This window comes from Haematobia irritans, chromosome 3 (genome assembly GCF_050003625.1).
Source record: "Haematobia irritans isolate KBUSLIRL chromosome 3, ASM5000362v1, whole genome shotgun sequence".
In the NCBI taxonomy this organism is placed as follows: domain Eukaryota; kingdom Metazoa; phylum Arthropoda; class Insecta; order Diptera; family Muscidae; genus Haematobia; species Haematobia irritans.
This window is the reverse complement of record NC_134399.1, coordinates 211,738,086-211,748,641: the sequence shown is the minus strand read 5'-3', so window position 1 is coordinate 211,748,641 and position 10,556 is coordinate 211,738,086. Positions and strand designations below refer to the sequence as shown.

The window sequence follows — 10,556 nt, the reverse complement described above, 5'->3', positions numbered from 1 at the left end:
TATCGGCTTAGCCATCAAGCCGCCGCCGCCGGAGGCAAAAAATTAGTATTAGCCGCCGCCGACAAAAATGGGTCGGCTTCATTCTCTGATTTTGCTTCTATCTTCTCTGGTCAACGCGTGGGATTGGTTTCGAAAAAAAAAAATAAACAGCAAATTTATTGCACAATTAAAAATATAGAGCGAGCGGCGAACCGCCATACGTACGGCACGCACATACGGTACAATTTAGGCTGCCGTCAAGATACGTTTACGCTACGTTTTTGGAATTATATCGAGGCCTTTATGTATAACTACTTACAATCTCATCTCGCATCATAGTTGATTGGGGTCTGTGAAAATTTATGAGTTTTTCCACGTAAAAAGTGTTTAAAACAAAATAAAGTACATATAATTGTTATTTCTAACATACTGTACGGTAAGTAATTGAAGTTTATGAGATATTATATTAGTTTAATATCAATTTGGAAAAATTCTGTCGTCTTATTAAACAACTAAAAGAAGGGGTGGGGTAAATTGTTATGGATTGCTTGTATGTATTTGGTGTTTGTTTATTGGATATTTGTCCCCCCGATTCACGGAAACTCGTAAATATATAATTAAAATCAATGTTTTTTCAAATAATTGAATTAAAAAAAGTTTGTTGAAACCCCACTTGATATTTTATTCTGTGAAAATTCTGGTACACATACAGTGTGATGAAACGGAACAACGGTATTAATGCAAGACAGTGTTGGAGATATCGATATTCGAGTATTCGACTTTGAGTACTAAATGCAATGTGTGTTACATTAAATGGGGTACAGAAATTGTTATTTCTTTCACACTGTCGAGAGTTCATTCGGATGGATGTCGATTGAACTTCAGAGTGAATTGATGGATCGATGTTGTATCCATTACCAAAGACAATAAACTTGAGGAAGATGGGAAATTGGGAAATTGGCTACTGAGGAGATCAAACCATTTACCGTGTTAGTTTCATACTCGAACCAAACGCGTATACGACAAGTATTGACATAGCATTAAAATGCAAATAAAAAGAAATTAAGTGCACGAAATAAATTTCAATAGAGGGGAAAATGTAATTTTTTTGTTGTTGCCTAAAATTTAACATTGTTTCATTAAGAAAATTAAGTTTTTCATTTAAAAAATAAAAACGAAAAACAAATAAAAAATTACAAACATGTATGGAACTAACATGGTAAATGCAACATTTGGTATGACGCAAGCCAATTTCCTATCTTCCTCAGGTTTATTGTCTTTGTCCATTACCACACGGATATATTACACTTGATTGTTATTATTGAATAAAATGATGTGCACGTTTAGTTGTTGTGTGCTGCAATTTCCTGAAATTCTTAAAGTTTTTCATTCAACAGTATTTTTACTTTTTTTCAAAATAAAAATTGGGACACTCAAAATCAAATTAATATATGCATAATTTTAAGGTTATATCAAAAGACTTATATATTTCAGTTTTTTGACTATGTACGTTTGATTAGTACGTTATTTAAGATCGTGAAGAACACCTCATCGGTGGACAATAACGGAAATATAGTAATCACTCAAAATATCCAAATTGTTGTGTAATTATTCGAGTGAGGAGTTTAGTCATATTCGCTTAACTACCTTAAAGATTTAAAAAGAAACAAGTAAGGAAAGTCTAAAATCGGGCGGGGCCGACTATATTATACCCTGCACCACTTTGTAGATCTAAATTTTCGATACCATATCACATACGTCAAATGTGTTGGGTGCTATATATAAAGGTTTGTCCCAAATTTACTTGACATTTAAATATCACTCGATTTGGACAGAATTTGATAGACTTTTACAAAATTTATAGACTCAAAATTTAAGTTGGCTAATGCACTAGTGTGGAACACAATTTTAGTAAAAAAAAAATATGGGAAACATTTTAATCTGAAGCAATTTTAAGGAAACTTCGCAAAGTTTATTTATGATTTATCGCTCGATATATATGTATTAGAAGTTTAGGAAAATTAGAGTCATTTTTACAACTTTTCGACTAAGCAGTTGCGATTTAACAAGGAAAATGTTGGTATTTTGACCATTTTTGTCGAAATCAGAAAAACATATATATGGGAGCTATATCTAAATCCGATTTGGCACACATGACTATATTACTAATTGTACTCCTAGTGCAAAATTTCAACCAAATTCGGCCAAAAATCTGGCTTCTGGGGCCATATAAGTCCATATCGGGCGAAAGATATATATGGGAGCTATATCTAAATCTGAACCGATTTCAATCAAATTTTGCACACTTGACTATACGATTAAGCGTTTTGTTTGTACAAAATTTCAAGCAAATCGGTAGAAAACTCTGGCTGCTGGGTCCATATTAGTGCATATTGGTCGAAAGATATATATGGGAGCTATATCTAAATCTGAACCGATTTCGTCCAAAATCAATAGGGTTCTATTCTGACCCAAATTAGGAACATGTGCCAAATTTGAAGGCGATTGGGCTTAAATTGCGACCTAGACTTTGATCACAAAAATGTGTTCACAGACAGACGGACATGGTTATGTCGACTCGTGGACCCACCGTGAGCATTATTGCCAAAGACACTATGTGTCTATCTCGTCTCCTTCTGGGTGTTACAAACATATGCACTAACTTATAATACCCTGTTCCACAGTGTGGCGCAGGGTATAAAAATACGTTTAAATGGGTTAGTAGGCGAATTCTCAACTGGGTAAATATCTTATTATTTCCCAGCAAAAAAATTTGGAAGTTCTTCCAAAGGCACAACTTTAAAAGCACTTCCAGAAGATGCACTCCCAATGATGTTCTTTATTTTAACTACCCAGGAAGTTCTTTTAATACAATTTTTTATAACTCGTTTTTTTCATACTTTTAATGGGTAATTTTAACTTTTTTTGTTTCAAATAGGTTAAAAACAGAATAAGAATTCATAAAACGGTACAAATCGTTTAAATTTTGTCGAAAAATATGCTAAATCCAATCTGAAAAAATGGTGAATTTTTGAAAATATTTGAGGTCAAACATTTCTGATAAGCTTTAGAATCCATTAAAAATTAAAAAAAAATTAAAAATTATTTACTTGACAATTTGTATTGTTTTATCAAATTTAATGATACAAAACATGTTAAAAAAAAATGACACTACGCCTCCCCCTGGAACCACGTGATGCCCTCCTAGGGGGAGGGCAAAACGAATGTTTCTTTCAAGTTCGAGTTTAGCCGCTAAAATTGCCATTTTTCATTTTTTCACTTTTTAAATTTTTACTTTGGATGATTCCCCATTAGGTTATAAATAAATTTGCGCAAAAAAGATATAATTTTTTCTGCTTTTACAGATTTATTTTTGATTTTAGCGGCTAAACTCGAACTTAATACCCGCCTTTATTGGTAAAATTGTCACTTTAAGTTGGGTACTATGTCCGGATTTCGAGTTGAAACCCCTTTTATTTTCTCAAGTACTTTCCTTAAATAATCAAAATTATAAATGAAAACAAACATATTCCTTTAAAGTCTTGCCGAAGCCTAGAGGAACAAAACACTACGAATCAATTTAGTTAATTTGTCTGCTTTATATTGAACTGTTTTAATAAAGTTACTGCGAAAATTTCAACGCGAAATCCGAACATAGTACCTACCTTTAAATGCAAATAAATCTTTGCTATAACTTTTGCCCGCATCGAATTATGTTTAGCCTGTAAGGAAAAAACTTTAGTAACAAAATAATTCTTTGAACTAGAAATTTTGTTTCCCGGGAAAGAAATTATTTTTGTGCTATCGTTTAGCACATACAATAACATATTTGCACACAGAAAAAAATTCACGAAAAATTTTCCAATTAACATCTTAATTGAGTTTTAAAAATTATTCAATTAAAAATTTAATTCATTCAACACAATTTTTAATTGACATTAACCAATTAACATCTTAATTGAGTTTTAAAAATTATTCAATTAAAAATTTAATTGATTCAACAAAATTTTTAATTGAAACAAAAATCAATCACAAAATTTAATAGAATCAATTATTATTTAATTGATTTTCAATTAATTTTTAATTGATACTATCATTTCTGTGATTGAAGACATTTCAATTAAGAAATTGAATGGATCAATTAATTTTGTGTTTGAATCAGAAAAACATTTTTTTGTGTGTATAGAAAAAAATATCTCCAAAATATATTTTCAATTAAAAAGTTGAAAACTTTTTGAATTAAAAAATTACTTGATACAATTAACTCGGAAGACTAAGCCAGTTAAGAATGTGTGGATTTTTTTTTCATTTTTAATGAAAAATTTATTTGAAATAATCAACTTTTTAATCAAACTAAAAAGTGATGAAAAATAGTTATAGAAAGTTATATAAATACAGTATATTGATTAAAAATATACTGTATTTGTTAAATTAAATTAAAAAATAATTGAATTTTACAATCAACATCAATTAAAATTTTAATTGAATCAATTAAAATATTAATTGAAATTTGCTAATGAAATCAATTAATTGTTTAATTAATTATTTTTTGATGACCAATTAAAACTGTGATTGATACTATCATTTTCGTGATTGAAGACATTTCAATTGAAAAATTATTCATATATGGTGCAATTATTATATATTATATATTATTATATATGGTGCAATTAATTTTGTGATTGAATCAGAAATCTGTGTGGGTAAATATTAAGGTGGGTACTATGTTCGGTTTAAACTCATTTCATAAGACAAAATCTTATGCCATCAATGCTTTAAATCTTTTCCATCCATGTTTTCACAATACATAGTTGATACAAATAAAAAATGTATGTAAAACCCGAACATAGCACTCCCCTTAAACTGGTAAATTATACGAAGGGAAATCCAATGATTTTTCATTTTAGTGTTAACATCCTTTGGGCAATTAACAGAGATTGGTATGTGAGGTAGTTTTATAACCGTGAATTTTTGCATTTAAAATATGGAAAATAGAGGACATTCAGAAATTAGGCATGCAAGTTATTTAACAGTAGGGGTAAATAGGCGGGATAAGTAAAATAGGTAGATAGATAAACAAAATGTGCACTTGTACCTTTTGAATTTACACCAAAAACATTCGTTTAGTTGATATCTAAAGGTGAGTATTAAGTTCGAGTTTAGCCGCTAAAATCGCAATTTTTTCACGATTACTTTTCTTTAATAATACTTTTTAAGGAATACAAACTTTGTGAAAACTTGCTTTGAGCTATTCCCCATCAAGTTATAATAAAATCTGCCACAAATATGTATAATTTTATGCCTTTTTTACTGATTTAGTTTTCACTTTAGTGAAAAAACTCGAATTTAATACCCACCTTAAGGGAAAATTTACTTTTTTCACTCAGTGATTTTAAAATATGTAATATGTAGTTAGTTTTATCATTTCAAGAAAAATTTTGTAATCTATCAACATATAGTCAACATGGGCTTGGTTTGATTAAATAAATATAAAATAAATAAATAAAATTGATTGAACCACTCATTATGATTTCACTCACTCTGCATCCTCTAATCATCACTCAATCATCATTATGATTCACTTTAAAATATCATAGCTCAATGCCCCAATCTAAATCAAATTCTCTTACGAACCTAACCTTAGTACTTGCCATGTACCATATTTAATCCACACGCTTGGATTAACAAGGTATAGAATGATATTGTTGGTACCACCAACGCCATAGTAAAGCTTGTGTATGTGATGTCTGGGTTAACAAGCCCAAAAACAACAATAGTAAGATATAACGAGGAAGGCCGTTCAATTGGCGGCCTTCTATTAACCGAAACAAGGACTAAAATGAAGTTTTGCAAATATGAAACACCAGAAGAAATTAGTATGAGTAAAGGTAGAACTTTCATACCATGCGCTCAATGCGTCCGATGATTGAAGTGTGGAAATTTCTCTTTGAAATCAAAAGCTCGAATAGAAAAAATCAACCCTTCCATCAACGCACGGATTGAAGCATGGCGTGTAATTAATTAAGGGAAGAGGGATAAGACATGACATCCTCAAGCAAGATACTCGCATGTTATAAATTTTATTATTTAAATAAGTGAACTACTATGTTCATTTTTGAACTACTAGATTACATTATATGTAGTAGATGTTTAGTTACTGAAGAGAATCTTATTGAATATTAATTGGCTTAAATCTACTTTAGTCCATGTGGTCCAATTGGTCAAATTTTTTGTCAGCTTGTAGACTTTTCGATTCTAAACACAAAATGTGATATACCACCTTTTGTCGGAAAGACCTATTTTCGGAGTTACGGCCCCCTAAAGTTTTCATTATCACGTATATTGGATTTAGTAGCCATCGCACATAATCATCCTAAAAGTAATATATTTAGAATAACATGGACCCGGAGAGGTCCTGTGTTCGCGTTAGCCCACTTTGGACTCTGTCCATAGGAGAAAGTCTCAAACCCCGGCCGAAGACCGGCAACCTATCCACTTTGAGATCGCGTTAGCCTACTTTGGACCCTGTCCATAGGAGAAAGTCTCAAACCCCGGCCGAAACCGGCCAGCTATAGGCCAATTTTCAGAGGTTGGTATCTCGAAAACTACGCTCTTCCGACAAAATTTTCAATTTCCATTTATTTCGTAATACAAATGCAATGAGGCCAAATAATAAATGTGTAATACATGACTAAAGCCTACGTAAAGATACATAAAATAACAAGTATGTAAATTTAAAATTGTAAAGGGTGATTCTTTTGAGGTTAGGATTTTCATGCATTAGTATTTGACAGATCACGTGGGATTTCAGACATGGTGTCAAAGAGAAAGATGCTCAGTATGCTTTGACATTTCATCATGAATAGACTTACGATCTGCCACAACGTCGAATTTTCAGTGAATGGGCCCTAGAAAAGTTGGCAGAAAATCCGCTTTTTTATCGACAAATTTTGTTCAGCGATGAGGCTCATTTCTGGTTGAATGGCTACGTAAATAAGCAAAATTGCCGCATTTGGAGTGAAGAGCAACCAGAAGCCGTTCAAGAACTGCCCATGCATCCCGAAAAATGCACTGTTTGGTGTGGTTTGTACGCTGGTGGAATCATTGGACCGTATTTTTTCAAAGATGCTGTTGGACGCAACGTTACGGTGAATGGCGATCGCTATCGTTCGATGCTAACAAACTTTTTGTTGCCAAAAATGGAAGAACTGAACTTGGTTGACATGTGGTTTCAACAAGATGGCGCTACATGCCACACAGCTCGCGATTCTATGGCCATTTTGAGGGAAAACTTCGGAGAACAATTCATCTCAAGAAATGGACCGGTAAGTTGGCCACCAAGATCATGCGATTTGACGCCTTTAGACTATTTTTTGTGGGGCTACGTCAAGTCTAAAGTCTACAGAAATAAGCCAGCAACTATTCCAGCTTTGGAAGACAACATTTCCGAAGAAATTCGGGCTATTCCGGCCGAAATGCTCGAAAAAGTTGCCCAAAATTGGACTTTCCGAATGGACCACCTAAGACGCAGCCGCGGTCAACATTTAAATGAAATTATCTTCAAAAAGTAAATGTCATGGACCAATCTAACGTTTCAAATAAAGAACCGATGAGATTTTGCAAATTTTATGCGTTTTTTTTTTTAAAAAAGTTATCAAGCTCTTAACAAATCACCCTTTATAACAATTTTTTACATGAGTAACTCATAAAGGGCTCCCCCAGCCAAGTAAGTATAATGTACAGACTAACAGACAGGGTCCAGCTATTAGCACCAAAAATATAGAGCATTATAAAATAGCAATATCAACTTCAATTTGATGCTCCCGAGAAAAAAACGAAACATTTTTAAACGAAAAGCATTATTAGAATGAGAGAAAATTCTCAAATCAAATTCCAGATTTGACATGAAACGACTTTTCATATAATGAACAAGAGATACAAAGAATCACAATCTGAGGATTTCTCGTCGAGCGAGAAAATCGGAAAAGAGTCACATAGAGTGCCCGGTACCCCACTACGAATAACTTTATATAAGAATAGCAGACAGGTACACTTGACATAATGAGAAAACGATACACCAAGAAACCTCACCACAAATTCTGAAACTCTCTTCTTCTGACAATAGTATTCATTGCTCCACACCGTATCGTATGGCAGGCAACAATAACGCATGTGCAAGTCTCTATCTAATCCAAGGTGGAAAGACTAAATTGCATGAAAAAATTCGAAGCAAGGAAGAATAATTTTTACTTAATATTTTCTTTTTAAAATGTACTATTTTTACACAAAACGCAAAAAAGCCCAACTTCATTCATTTCATGAAAAATTGCTGTCAGAATTAACAAAAATATAAAGGAAAATACCGAATTTCAGATGTCGATATCTCGAAAACAAGGATTTTCCGAAAAATTTTTTACTTACATTTTCGCTTTAAAATCCCTTCTCCTACACTCAAAAAAAAAATTGTGTGTTTTTAACGATGTTTGCTAAAGTAGGTGTGTTCCAGAAATAAATATGAATAATAATGGTCATTGTCATAAAGCAAATCACTTGCCAATAAAGGCCTTCTCTAATTCTTGCCTGTCTCTCTTATTTTTGACTCTGCGCACAAAACGAATCAGCATTGCACACACACACATTACAAACAAAAATATTTCAGCATAAAAAACAGCAACAACAACATAGCGGACTGGTTGGATTTTCTTCTGGTAATGTGCTTCAACTTACTTCGGTTCATTCGATGTCTGCTGTGTTCATGGCTCGGAGCGCGGGTCCGTACCATTTCATTTCTCTATACCACTCACTGTTACGTTTCGGCTTTCATCGTGTAATGGCTGCGTTTTCTTGTGTTGTCCGCTAAATAGAAAACATATTTTTCTCATATTCTAAATGAAATAAATAAAACAAAAAAAAAACAAAGAAAAACGAGTGTAACACAAAAACTCAAAGTAATTATTGGAAATTTTTTGAAAAGTATAAAAGGTGATAAAAGAATTTTATATCTACCAATTTAAAAAAAAATAATGCAAAATATTTTAATTAAATTTATAAGAAATCTTAAATTTTTACCTAAAAAACTATATGTTTAATTTCACATATTGTGTGTGAGTGTTTGTATTTTTGGTTAAGCTGAGAGTGGACGTTCGTTTGGCAGTGTTCTTTCCTTTGTGTCTGTTTCTCAATTTTCTCATTTGTTGTTAAAAAACCTGCTAGTTTTCATAAGTTATGTTGTTTTCTACATAAATATATACACATACATATGTATGCAATACTAATCCAACGTAAACGGAAATGTTTAGAGAATGACTAATGATTTGTTTGTTTGTTTGTTATTTATCTGTCTATCTTCCCCTCTATTTTTACCATTTATTTATTCTCATTTGAGTAATTGTATGTTTGTTTTGATGGTGTTGGATTTATGTTTGCTGTTTACGAAGCCAGTCAAAAAGTGAGGGACAATTTGGTGATCTTTCGATAATAATTTCCCTGCAACTCACTATTTTTTTTATAAACAAGGAATTTTATTTATAAACAAAAGATCGTAAACAATTGAAATAATCCGGTTTTGTATTAAATGGGTCATTTACCTAATTCTATGAGTAAAGAACATTGTTTATAACTAATTTATTAAACGATTTAATACACATCTTTGTTTCCCATGAAATTACTACTTAACATAATTTTTCTTTAAATATACCACTTCTCTGAGATACATATACCCACAGGGATAGACTGTGATGACATTTTGGTTGGTTATTAACAAGACATTTCTTTGCAATGAACTGCTAAGAATCGGTGTTGCAATCACGGTTGCAACTCGATACAAAAGTAGTCTACCAAAATTTGTGTTTTTCATACGGTCTTTTTCAAATAAGTATCAATAGTCTTTTTCAAATAAGTATCAATAGTTTGTTAAGCTTGAGATCCAATATTTATTCTTAATTTATCCTTCCTGATATTTCGCAATTTCACTGAATTGCTTCATCAGAGGCATTCAATCCTTAAGAGTTTTGTAATTACAGTGCACTCGCGGTAACGTGAACTAATTAAAACCAAGAGTGTTGACGTTAACGAAAATATTCACGTTAGCGAACTTCAGCTAATTTCTGAACAAAACATAGCCATATTCGGTAGGTTTACACGTTCTAGTGCGATAGTATTTTGTTATTCGTAATATTAAAAACTTAATTTAATTTTATGAAAAAATAAAAAAAAAAAGATTTCGAGAAATATCAGTAGGTATGGAATTATAAAGCAATTTAAATTAATAATTAAAATTCACGAAAAGTGCCGATCTGAATCACTAAAAATTTGTGTATTTGAAATTGTACTTGGCAATGTGAATCTGCCTTTAACGTAAAATTGCATGTTTTTCAGCGTTACGGAGTAGTTAGTGTATGAAAAGCGTCTTCACGTTATGCGGTGTTCACGTTACCGCGAGTGCACTGTAATTACAAAAAAACATTTCTTACGCACATATAACATTTCCAAAAAAAATTTTTGGAACAAATCTACCTTACCAAAAGTTGTTAAAAACAAACTAAAAATTTATTTTTGAGCGTTAGGAGAAGGGATTT

At 31.9% G+C, this 10,556-nt stretch overlaps 1 protein-coding gene across 1 annotated transcript in view; it reads left to right on the top strand.

Annotated features, from left to right (window-relative positions):
- The first annotated feature begins 257 nt into the window (after positions 1 to 257).
- arm (armadillo) overlaps positions 258 to 10,556 on the top strand; it is a 59,340-nt gene continuing 49,041 nt past the window's right edge. The window contains exon 1 of the mRNA XM_075302645.1: positions 258 to 415. The gene's annotated coding sequence lies outside the window, so the exon portion shown is untranslated. The remainder of the gene's footprint in view (positions 416 to 10,556) is intronic.